Below are 9,463 nucleotides of genomic sequence, written 5' to 3'. Positions count from 1 at the left end.
ACTCAGTTCCTGAGGACGGCTGCAATGAGACAACCCACCATGTACTCCTACATGGCCTCTCACCGCTACCTTTACCAAATCGTATTCACACACTTAGCTCACACATAGTAGGACATGTTCACACACCTCTGATTCATCCCCGATGAATCAGACCTGACTCAACTCTAAGCAGTAGCAGGCATGACAAACAAACATGAATGAGTAGGCACAACAGGGCTCAAACAACTCCTACTCATGCTAGTGGGTTTCATCTATTTACTGTGGCAATGACAGGTCATGCAGAGGATAAAGGGGTTCAGCTACCGCAGCAAGTAACAGATGAATCGGTGTTGTCCTAATGCATTAAAGAGAGCAGGAGCGAGAGAGTAGGATTGTATCGGAATGAACAAGGGGGTTTTGCTTGCCTGGCACTTCTGAAGATAACATTGAGTCTTCATCAGTGTCAACGATCACAACGTCGGAACATCGTCTACCGGGAGGGAACAGATACCGGCAACAAAGAAGAAATACAATCAATGCAATGCACAATATGATGCATGCTCATGACATGGCAATATGAATGTGTTTGAGCTAATGCAACTAGCAACAGATTAAATGAAGTTGGTTTGAATACAAGATTCAAATTCAAACTCCATATGTGATTATTCAAATGCCATTAATTGATTTGTGCTAAACAGCAGCTATAAGTTGTTCTAACATGCATGAAAATGGTACAGATGGATTCCTTGAATTTTTCTGATAATTTTTCATATATAAATTATTTAATTTGGAGTTACGGTTGAATTTCTATGATTTATTGAAGTTTTAATCATTTTCTGAAATTTCTTGAATAAAAATAAATCCAGAAAATACTTATTGCGTCAGCATTGCGTCACTATGACGTCAGCAGGTCAACAGACGCTGCTGCTGGTCAAACCTGACCAGTGGGGCCCACTGGTCAGTGACTCAGGTCTGGATTGAGTGAATGACAGGTGGGACCGGTCAACGATGACTGGGCCAGAGTCAAAGCTGACACGTGGGGTCCACGGCACTAACACTAATTTAACAAAATAATTATATTAACCTAATTAAGCGCAGGGGCCCACATGGCAGTGGCTCTGGGGGTGTTTAGCGGGGTTATTAGCACTAATTAACCGGCGCCACATCAGCAGGTGACGCCGGCGACCACAACAGCGGCGGGAACTCGCCGGAGTTGGTCGGGGCGGCACTACAAGCTGCGGTTGGGCACCCTGAGGGCACCAGGAGGGAGCCCGTGCTCCCGCGCGTCTAGGGGCGCACGCAGCTGGGCACAGGGAGGCCGGGGTCGACGGCGGCGACCAGAACGGCGGCGGCCGGAGCTACGGGTTCGGGCGGTGTAGCGCTATGGTGCACAAGAGGACGAGCTGGTGGCAACGTTAGCTTGCTGGCGCTTGCGCGCATCCATTGGTAGCATCGGGAGGGTGAGACGTGGCCTGAGTCGAGCGCAGCGTCGACTTCGGCGGCGGCCGGAGTTCGGGTGAGCTCGGAGTCCGCGTTAGGAAGCACAGCAGAGGGTGCGGATGGGTGCTATGGCCGCCTGGGGGTGCACTGAGCACGGTTGCATGCTCGGTTGCAGCTCTAGGCAACCGTGGCAACGGCGGCGACATGGCCGGCGGCAAAGAGCTCTCGGCTCCGACGGTTTTCGGTGTTAGAGGAAGAAAACGAGTCAGAGGAGAGGGGGAAACGATGGAGGAGCTCATGTGGATCCCGTAGAGGTGGACGGCGGGCTCGGGGAAGGCCGAACGGCGACGAATTTGACGACGGCGATCCTCGGTGGCCGAGGAGGGGAACGGCGAGGCTAGCGGCATCCAGGGGCTCTTCTGGTCGCGCGAGACGACGAGGAGGACGAGGGAGGACCGGCGGAGCTCGGGAGCGCGTCGGAGAGGAGAGGGGGTGGCGGTGGCCGTGAGGGAGCTCGTCGGTGGCGGCGGCTCCGTTCGGTCCGGGCGAGAGAGAGGGAGCAGAGGAGGATAGGGACGGAGGAAGAGACACGGGAGAGTGAGAGAGGATCGAGGGGTCGGGGGCGTCTCCGTGGCATCGTCTAGGAGGGCCGGGGAAACAGGAGGTGGCCCGGAAGCAGGAGGTGGCCGAGGCAGCGTCGGCGCCCGTCGGCCACGCGCGCTGCCTACTGGCGCGGGGAAGATGACAGGGGAGGAGTGGAGATGGGCTGGGCCGGCCAGATGGGCTGGCCAGCTGGGCCGCGACAGGTGAATCCAGGTGAGGTGCTCTGTTTTATTTCTGTTCTGTTTTTATTTTTTAAATTTGTTTTGCCACTGTTTGAATTTAGAACAATTCCAAACCAGTGTCAAAATTCCTCTGAATATATTTATGTTGCTTAATGGACTTTTCCAAAAGCACATAAAATGTTTCAGGGATATTTGAAATTATATTCTAATTATATGAATATAATTCCAAATGCAAATAAGATAATGATTTAAATTTAGTGCCCAAAATATTCCTCAAAAATGCTCATTATTTTTGGTTTGGTGCAAAAACCCTTGCCAAATATAACCAACATTATTTAAGGCCATTTTGGAAAACACTGAATGCAATTTCCAGGGTTCTTTTGCCCTACTTTTAATTAAAGTTTTGAGGCTACAACAATCCTCAATTCATGTTTCAGAAATTTAAATATGATGCCTGGATGAAGATGCAACTATTTACAAACAATATTCTAGGGCTGTGACAACTCACCCCCACTAAACAAAAATCTCGTCCCGAGATTCAAGACGTGAGGTAAGAAGACAGAGGGGACACAAAGCTAACACGATCTTCACGATCCAACTGTTCTTCTCAAGGATGTTGATTTGATCCTCATCTTTGTCTCGACGTCTTGCTTTGAGAACTCCAGCCAACATGACAAGTAGAAGAAAGGAAAACTCTAGAACAATCGATCTTCGAGAAGACCGAACAACTCAGGATCAACTCATGGGATGAGACATAGCAGCCTCCCCCGATCTAAGACACGAAGCATACATCTAGAGGGATGGAGTGGAACAGATGACGAGGGTTCACTAGGTAGACAACAATTCCACACCTAAGAGGGTGGTGAACGGTTGTCAACGTAGCGAGGAGTTAAGTTGACATGACACCATAATGATGCACCTTAGGGAAGGTGACTCGAAGATATATCCCCTTAAGTGGCAAAAAGAATTACCTTTGATTCAGAGATCATTGAAACTCTCTAAACCAGCCTAAGGCAATTCTCGAGCGATCGTTTGGAGGGGGTCGGTAGAATGGCATACTCGGACTTGGGTGATGTGGATTACCTTGTTGAAGACAACGTAATGAATGAATTTGCTTATCACCGGAAATGGAAGAGACCCATGGTAGAATGGCCCATTGGCGGTGCAAGCTGGGAACAAAATGCAAATGCTGGGAATGATTCTGGTAACTGGGGAAGAACCCAGTAATAGAGAGTGAATTCACTATTTGAAAGGTCATAGCATTGCCGAGGAAACTGAGAGGAATCCCAGTTAGTGCCGAAGGTAACACCTAGCGCTTGTGCGTGCTCTCAAGAACTTGAGCATTTCCACAATCATCAAGGTTTTATCAACATCCGTGTCAAGGGTGCTGAAAACACAACGTACTACCACGATGAATGATGATGGATGATGCAGATGCAAAGGAAGATAACACTTTCTCAGATTTCACCTTAGCGAGGCCAAGGAAGCAAAATCTGGATGATCGACCGAGAGACATTTAGCACTCCCCTTCTAATGTTCTCTTGATGTGCTAGTGTATCCCATTCATAGATATGGTTTGATAACTAGAACATCAGGTAAAAGGTCGGACTTCGGGAGCAATAGAATCCATAAGGAATAGTTACGGAGGTAAATCCTATGAAATCCTTATGGGGAGGTGGCCAACTTCTTCAATCAAGATACTACAATAATAGGTCTTTCGGCTAGGTGGTGCTGGCCACGACATCCACTTTACCAGTTATCGAGGAACCAATATTATAGTTCTTGGGGAAATGTTCCAACCATCATATCTGCCTGAGATTCAGATCTGGTTGGTGTCAGGATATTCCAGACTCATCGAGTCTAGGAAGAAAAATGAAAGTTTGCAACACAATTTGACGAGATAACGTTGCGAGATTCTCGGGAAATGAACTACGATAGCAAACTCCAAAACATGAGCTGGTTCTGCTACACACATGTGAACACGATGTCCTAGACAAGCATGACCACGTGGTAGTCTTACAATAAAACACTACCGAGTTCAGGTTGGGAACCATCAACGAGGGTATCGAAGTCCTTACATAAGTCTGGATTAGCTCTTATGAAGGAACTCCTTCTCCTTGAACAAATCAATCAGTGGCTTGGTGTGCTAGGGATACATATAGATTGAAGGTTGCAAGTCTTCAAACCACAAAGTTCTTCGCACGTGTGCATGACTGATTTGGAATGATTCCAAAGAAAGCAACATTGACTTTCTCGAGTCCACGGCGGCAACTTGCATCAAATGCACATGAACTAGAGGAAGTCACTTCTTCATCCAAACATATGCTTCATGAGCTAGCATGAACAAATGCTTTCAAAGGTTTCCAACACTAGCTTAATGTTCAACATGATTCATGGGGGGAGACAAAATGCTACTGATGGGCTCAACAACAACTCATCGGAGTTTCCATATCACTGGACTTCCACCATCATGTGAACACGGTGATAGCATTGGTCAGACCAAAGATGTAATGGTGTACGCTCGAGGGATCTACCACGAGTAAGACAACATTACGAGCATCGTTGGTACTGATTTGATTTGACGATAGCCCACACTCAAATCAAAGGGTTGACAAGACAATAGGTCCAGCAACTGATCATAGGGACCAATCGATGAAGATATCATCTTTCTTCAACACACACTACACAAGAATATCCCTTTGGAACGAACTAAGTCAGGCAAGCTTTTATCTTCCAACTCTCCAAGTTGTTGTCTAGCTTAACCAACTAGCTCAGGGATATCTAACACCGATTCTTGGAGAGAAGGTGGTTCACAAGAAACCAACTTGATCACGAGCTCAACATAACAGTCAAGGGACAACCTGGTAATACTTCTGAGAAGATATTCGGAAAATCACGAACCACCGGTATGTTACTAAGCTCGAGAACAATCTCGCTTTTGAGGGCAAGACGATATGATCAAATGAGTGAGGACTTGAAAAGATCCTAACTCATCAATCGAAGGGTGCACCAAAATAAGGACTAGGTAGCACGATCAGTCTTAGAAGGATGATTCAAAAACCAACACGCTAAGAATGAAATTATTGTCCTTTAACTACCAAGCAACAAGGTTGCTAGGAGTATTGATTTCACACATCACAATTCATTTGTCGGTATTCCGGTTGCATCAACACGAGGACCGAGGAATGACAATGATGGCAAGAAGTATCACTGTACCAAGAGTTCATAGGATGGTGTGCAATTCCTACAATAATCCCGATATAAAAGATGGTAATACTCCAAGGTAGAAGGAGCAAAAGCTGGATTGGCATTTTGATCTGCGGAGTACGACTTCTTTGACCCAATCCTGGATATGGAAGAGGTACTGGAGTTTGTTTCTCCTAGTCATTCCGCGATAGAATGGCTTGACGGACCACAAGAGTAATAGGCATCGATAAACGAATGCATGCATACTCTTGACTATCAATTGATAGACGAAGGTCAGTAGACAACTAAAGAGGGACAACTCAAAGGAACATATAACTTTCTGAGTTGTGGATGCATAGATTAGTATGTCGAACCAAGTTCAACATAATTCTTCCGGATAACCCATGCAGAAAGGTTGAGCTGGCAGAGTCACAATATAGCATGGAGAACTCATCGAGAACACTCTTGTTGTCATCTTTTGGTTCAGAAGAACTCCTGCCAAGAATGGTTCATGGTAATTGGAAGAAGGATGTACCACGAACCTCGAGGACTATCACAAAGGTTACTAATATCCTAAAGGAACTAGCAAACCCTATCAACATGAAGTAAGTAGAGTGAATCTCGGGTTCAGAACCCAGGAGTAGAATGCCTACTACTAAGTAGCACCACGGGATGCTTTCGAGAATGATGGCCAGAATCTTCACACTGGGAACACAAAACATTGCTAGATTACTAGGTGACTCCCTAGAACACCTAGAGTCATAATAATAACTCCAACATAAATGTCAAGGCAATAGAATACCTCAACTCAACAATTAGTGTGATTGAGCTGGCATAAAGGAACACCGAAACCAGAGGGAAAAGGATTTTGCAAATGCATCAGACTATTTAGAAACCTGGGATGACTCGGACAGCATAACGGTTGTAAATGCTCAGAAAAGATTTGAGACATTCACAAAAATGGTGGCATAACCACTCAGAAGCACAATATCAAGGTTTCGAGATCAACAATTAACATACGGAAGTAGTAGGAACTGAACTGAGACTTAAAGCCAACAATCTTATAAGTCCACTGATTAGTAACATGTGATCCTAATAGAAAGAAGAGATAGCCTAGTTCTTAATCCCCGTAGAAGAGAAGATGATGACTCAGATCAGAAGGCCATGAGGTATAAGGAGTAAAAAGAGCCTTACGTTCCATCCCACAATCAATTCCCCTACATATAACTAAAGAATTTCTAGACTCAACTTCGACCAGTTTGGCTTGGTAATCCTACAGGCAGTCAAGCTCTGATACCAACGCTGTCAGGACCCCGACTCGATGCCACATCGATCTAGCATGTAACACCTCATATCACTTTGCGGCCTCACGCATGGTATTCCCACGGGTGTCGCCTTACCTTTGCCCGGGACCGTTTGCGTCTTTTGGCACACGTATATGATAGTGTCGCTAGCATCCATATGATAAGGAGCCCGGGCTGACATGGCTAGTCGTAAACCCAAAGTGGCACAAACTTACAGGGCCAGGTATCCATGACCCAACATCGAACGTGTCGGTCATCAGCGAGTGAATCCAGGCTGTAGCACTGGGCTAGCAGGACTCCGGTGAACCGGGCTGTAGCGGGCTAACAGGACTCCGGTACTCATCGCGTGACATTTCCCCGAAGGGACAGACACAGGAACGAAGAAGGACACATGCCGGCCAGCCTAAGTGTTCCGGAGCAGTAGCAAGCTACCATGGCTTGGTGGAAACACTAGGAGATTTTCCCGGTAAGAGAGGCTACTAAAGGTAAACAACTAGATAGTCAGATCCCACACATACCAAGCATTTCAATAACATACACACAATATGCTCGATATGTGCAAATACAACATGGCATCACAACATGACTCTACAACTCAAGTATTCAATCAATAGGCTCCGAGGAGCGAGATATTACAAACAGGGGTCTCATGACCCAACAGTCAGAGCATACAAATCAAAGCACAAGCGGAAGCTATCATGTCTGAGTACAGACATCTATAAATGAAAAAGGCTGAGAAGCCTGACTATCTACCAGATCCTGCCGAGGGCACCAGATCGTAGCTGAGGTAACAAGCTAAACGTCGAAGACCACGTGGAACTACTAGTGAGACTGAAGTCTCTCTGCAAAAACATAAAATAGGCAAACGTGAGTACAAATGTACCCAGCAAGACTTACATCAGAACTAACTACATATGCATCATTATCAACAAAGGGGATGGTGGAGTTTAACTACAGCAAGCCAGCTTTGACACGGTGGCTAACCTAAACTACGACTGCAAGTAACTCTTTTGAGGTGGCGCACACGAGTCCACATATTCACCATATCAATACACCACTATGGATCCGCTCCCGTATCCCTACGAGAACGCCATCCATAGCACTCACGCTTATCTTGCGTATTTTAGAGTATCCACTTTCACTTGTCTATGAACTGATATAAGCAACCCAGAAGTCCTTTTCCGCGGACACGGCTATTCGAATAGATAATGTTAACCCTGTAGGGGTGTACTTCTTCACACACGCTCTCACCACTTACCGCCGTTTACACGACATGTACTCGGCAACCTTCAAGCGGAAGACCAACGTGGGTGTCGGCCACGGCCTACCTAAACACTCAAGTCTCTAGTCCAGGTTTATCGCCTATTCGGGTTCCATCCATGAGGAGATCCGGCCGGAGTTTCGCTCACGGCCCCAAATGATGTGAACAGGGTTCCCGAGACACCAAACGGGCGCCCGGTACACCGTGCCACGTGCCTACTGCATCATAGCCCACCCCTACGGTCAGCGCTGTCCACGGCCTCCAGCATACTACAAACACCAGAAACTAATTGCAACTCCTGGACAGAGGACAAGGGTGATCAAGAAGCCGAGAGGGTCCATTGGTTTCGGGCCCAATGCGTGGTAGTAGCTGAATCATGGATCACAAACAAAGAACTCAGTTCCTGAGGACGGCTGCAATGAGACAACCCACCATGTACTCCTACATGGCCTCTCACCGCTACCTTTACCAAATCGTATTCACACACTTAGCTCACACACAGTAGGACATGTTCACACACCTCTGATTCATCCCCGATGAATCAGACCTGACTCAACTCTAAGCAGTAGCAGGCATGACAAACAAACATGAATGAGTAGTCACAACAGGGCTCAAACAACTCCTACTCATGCTAGTGGGTTTCATCTATTTACTGTGGCAATGACAGGTCATGCAGAGGATAAAGGGGTTCAGCTACCGCAGCAAGTAACAGATGAATCGGTGTTGTCCTAATGCATTAAAGAGAGCAGGAGCAAGAGAGTAGGATTGTATCGGAATGAACAAGGGGGTTTTGCTTGCCTGGCACTTCTGAAGATAACATTGAGTCTTCATCAGTGTCAACGATCACAACGTCGGAACATCGTCTACCGGGAGGGAACAGATACCGGCAACAAAGAAGAAATACAATCAATGCAATGCACAATATGATGCATGCTCATGACATGGCAATATGAATGTGTTTGAGCTAATGCAACTAGCAACAGATTAAATGAAGTTGGTTTGAATACAAGATTCAAATTCAAACTCCATATGTGATTATTCAAATGCCATTAATTGATTTGTGCTAAACAGCAGCTATAAGTTGTTCTAACATGCATGAAAATGGTACAAATGGATTCCTTGAATTTTTCTGATAATTTTTCATATATAAATTATTTAATTTGGAGTTACGGTTGAATTTCTATGATTTATTGAAGTTTTAATCATTTTCTGAAATTTCCTGAATAAAAATAAATCCAGAAAATACTTATTGCGTCAGCATTGCGTCACTATGACGCCAGCAGGTCAACAGACGGTGCTGCTGGTCAAACCTGACCAGTGGGGCCCACTGGTCAGTGACTCAGGTCTGGATTGAGTGAATGACAGGTGGGACCGGTCAACGATGACTGGGCCAGAGTCAAAGCTGACATGTGGGGTCCACGGCACTAACACTAATTTAACAGAATAATTATATTAACCTAATTAAGCGTAGGGGCCCACATGGTAGTGGCTCTGGGGGTGTTTAGCGG

This window comes from Triticum dicoccoides, chromosome 3B, assembly GCF_002162155.2.
Source record: "Triticum dicoccoides isolate Atlit2015 ecotype Zavitan chromosome 3B, WEW_v2.0, whole genome shotgun sequence".
NCBI lineage: Eukaryota > Viridiplantae > Streptophyta > Magnoliopsida > Poales > Poaceae > Triticum > Triticum dicoccoides.
Note: the sequence above shows the minus strand (reverse complement) of the source record.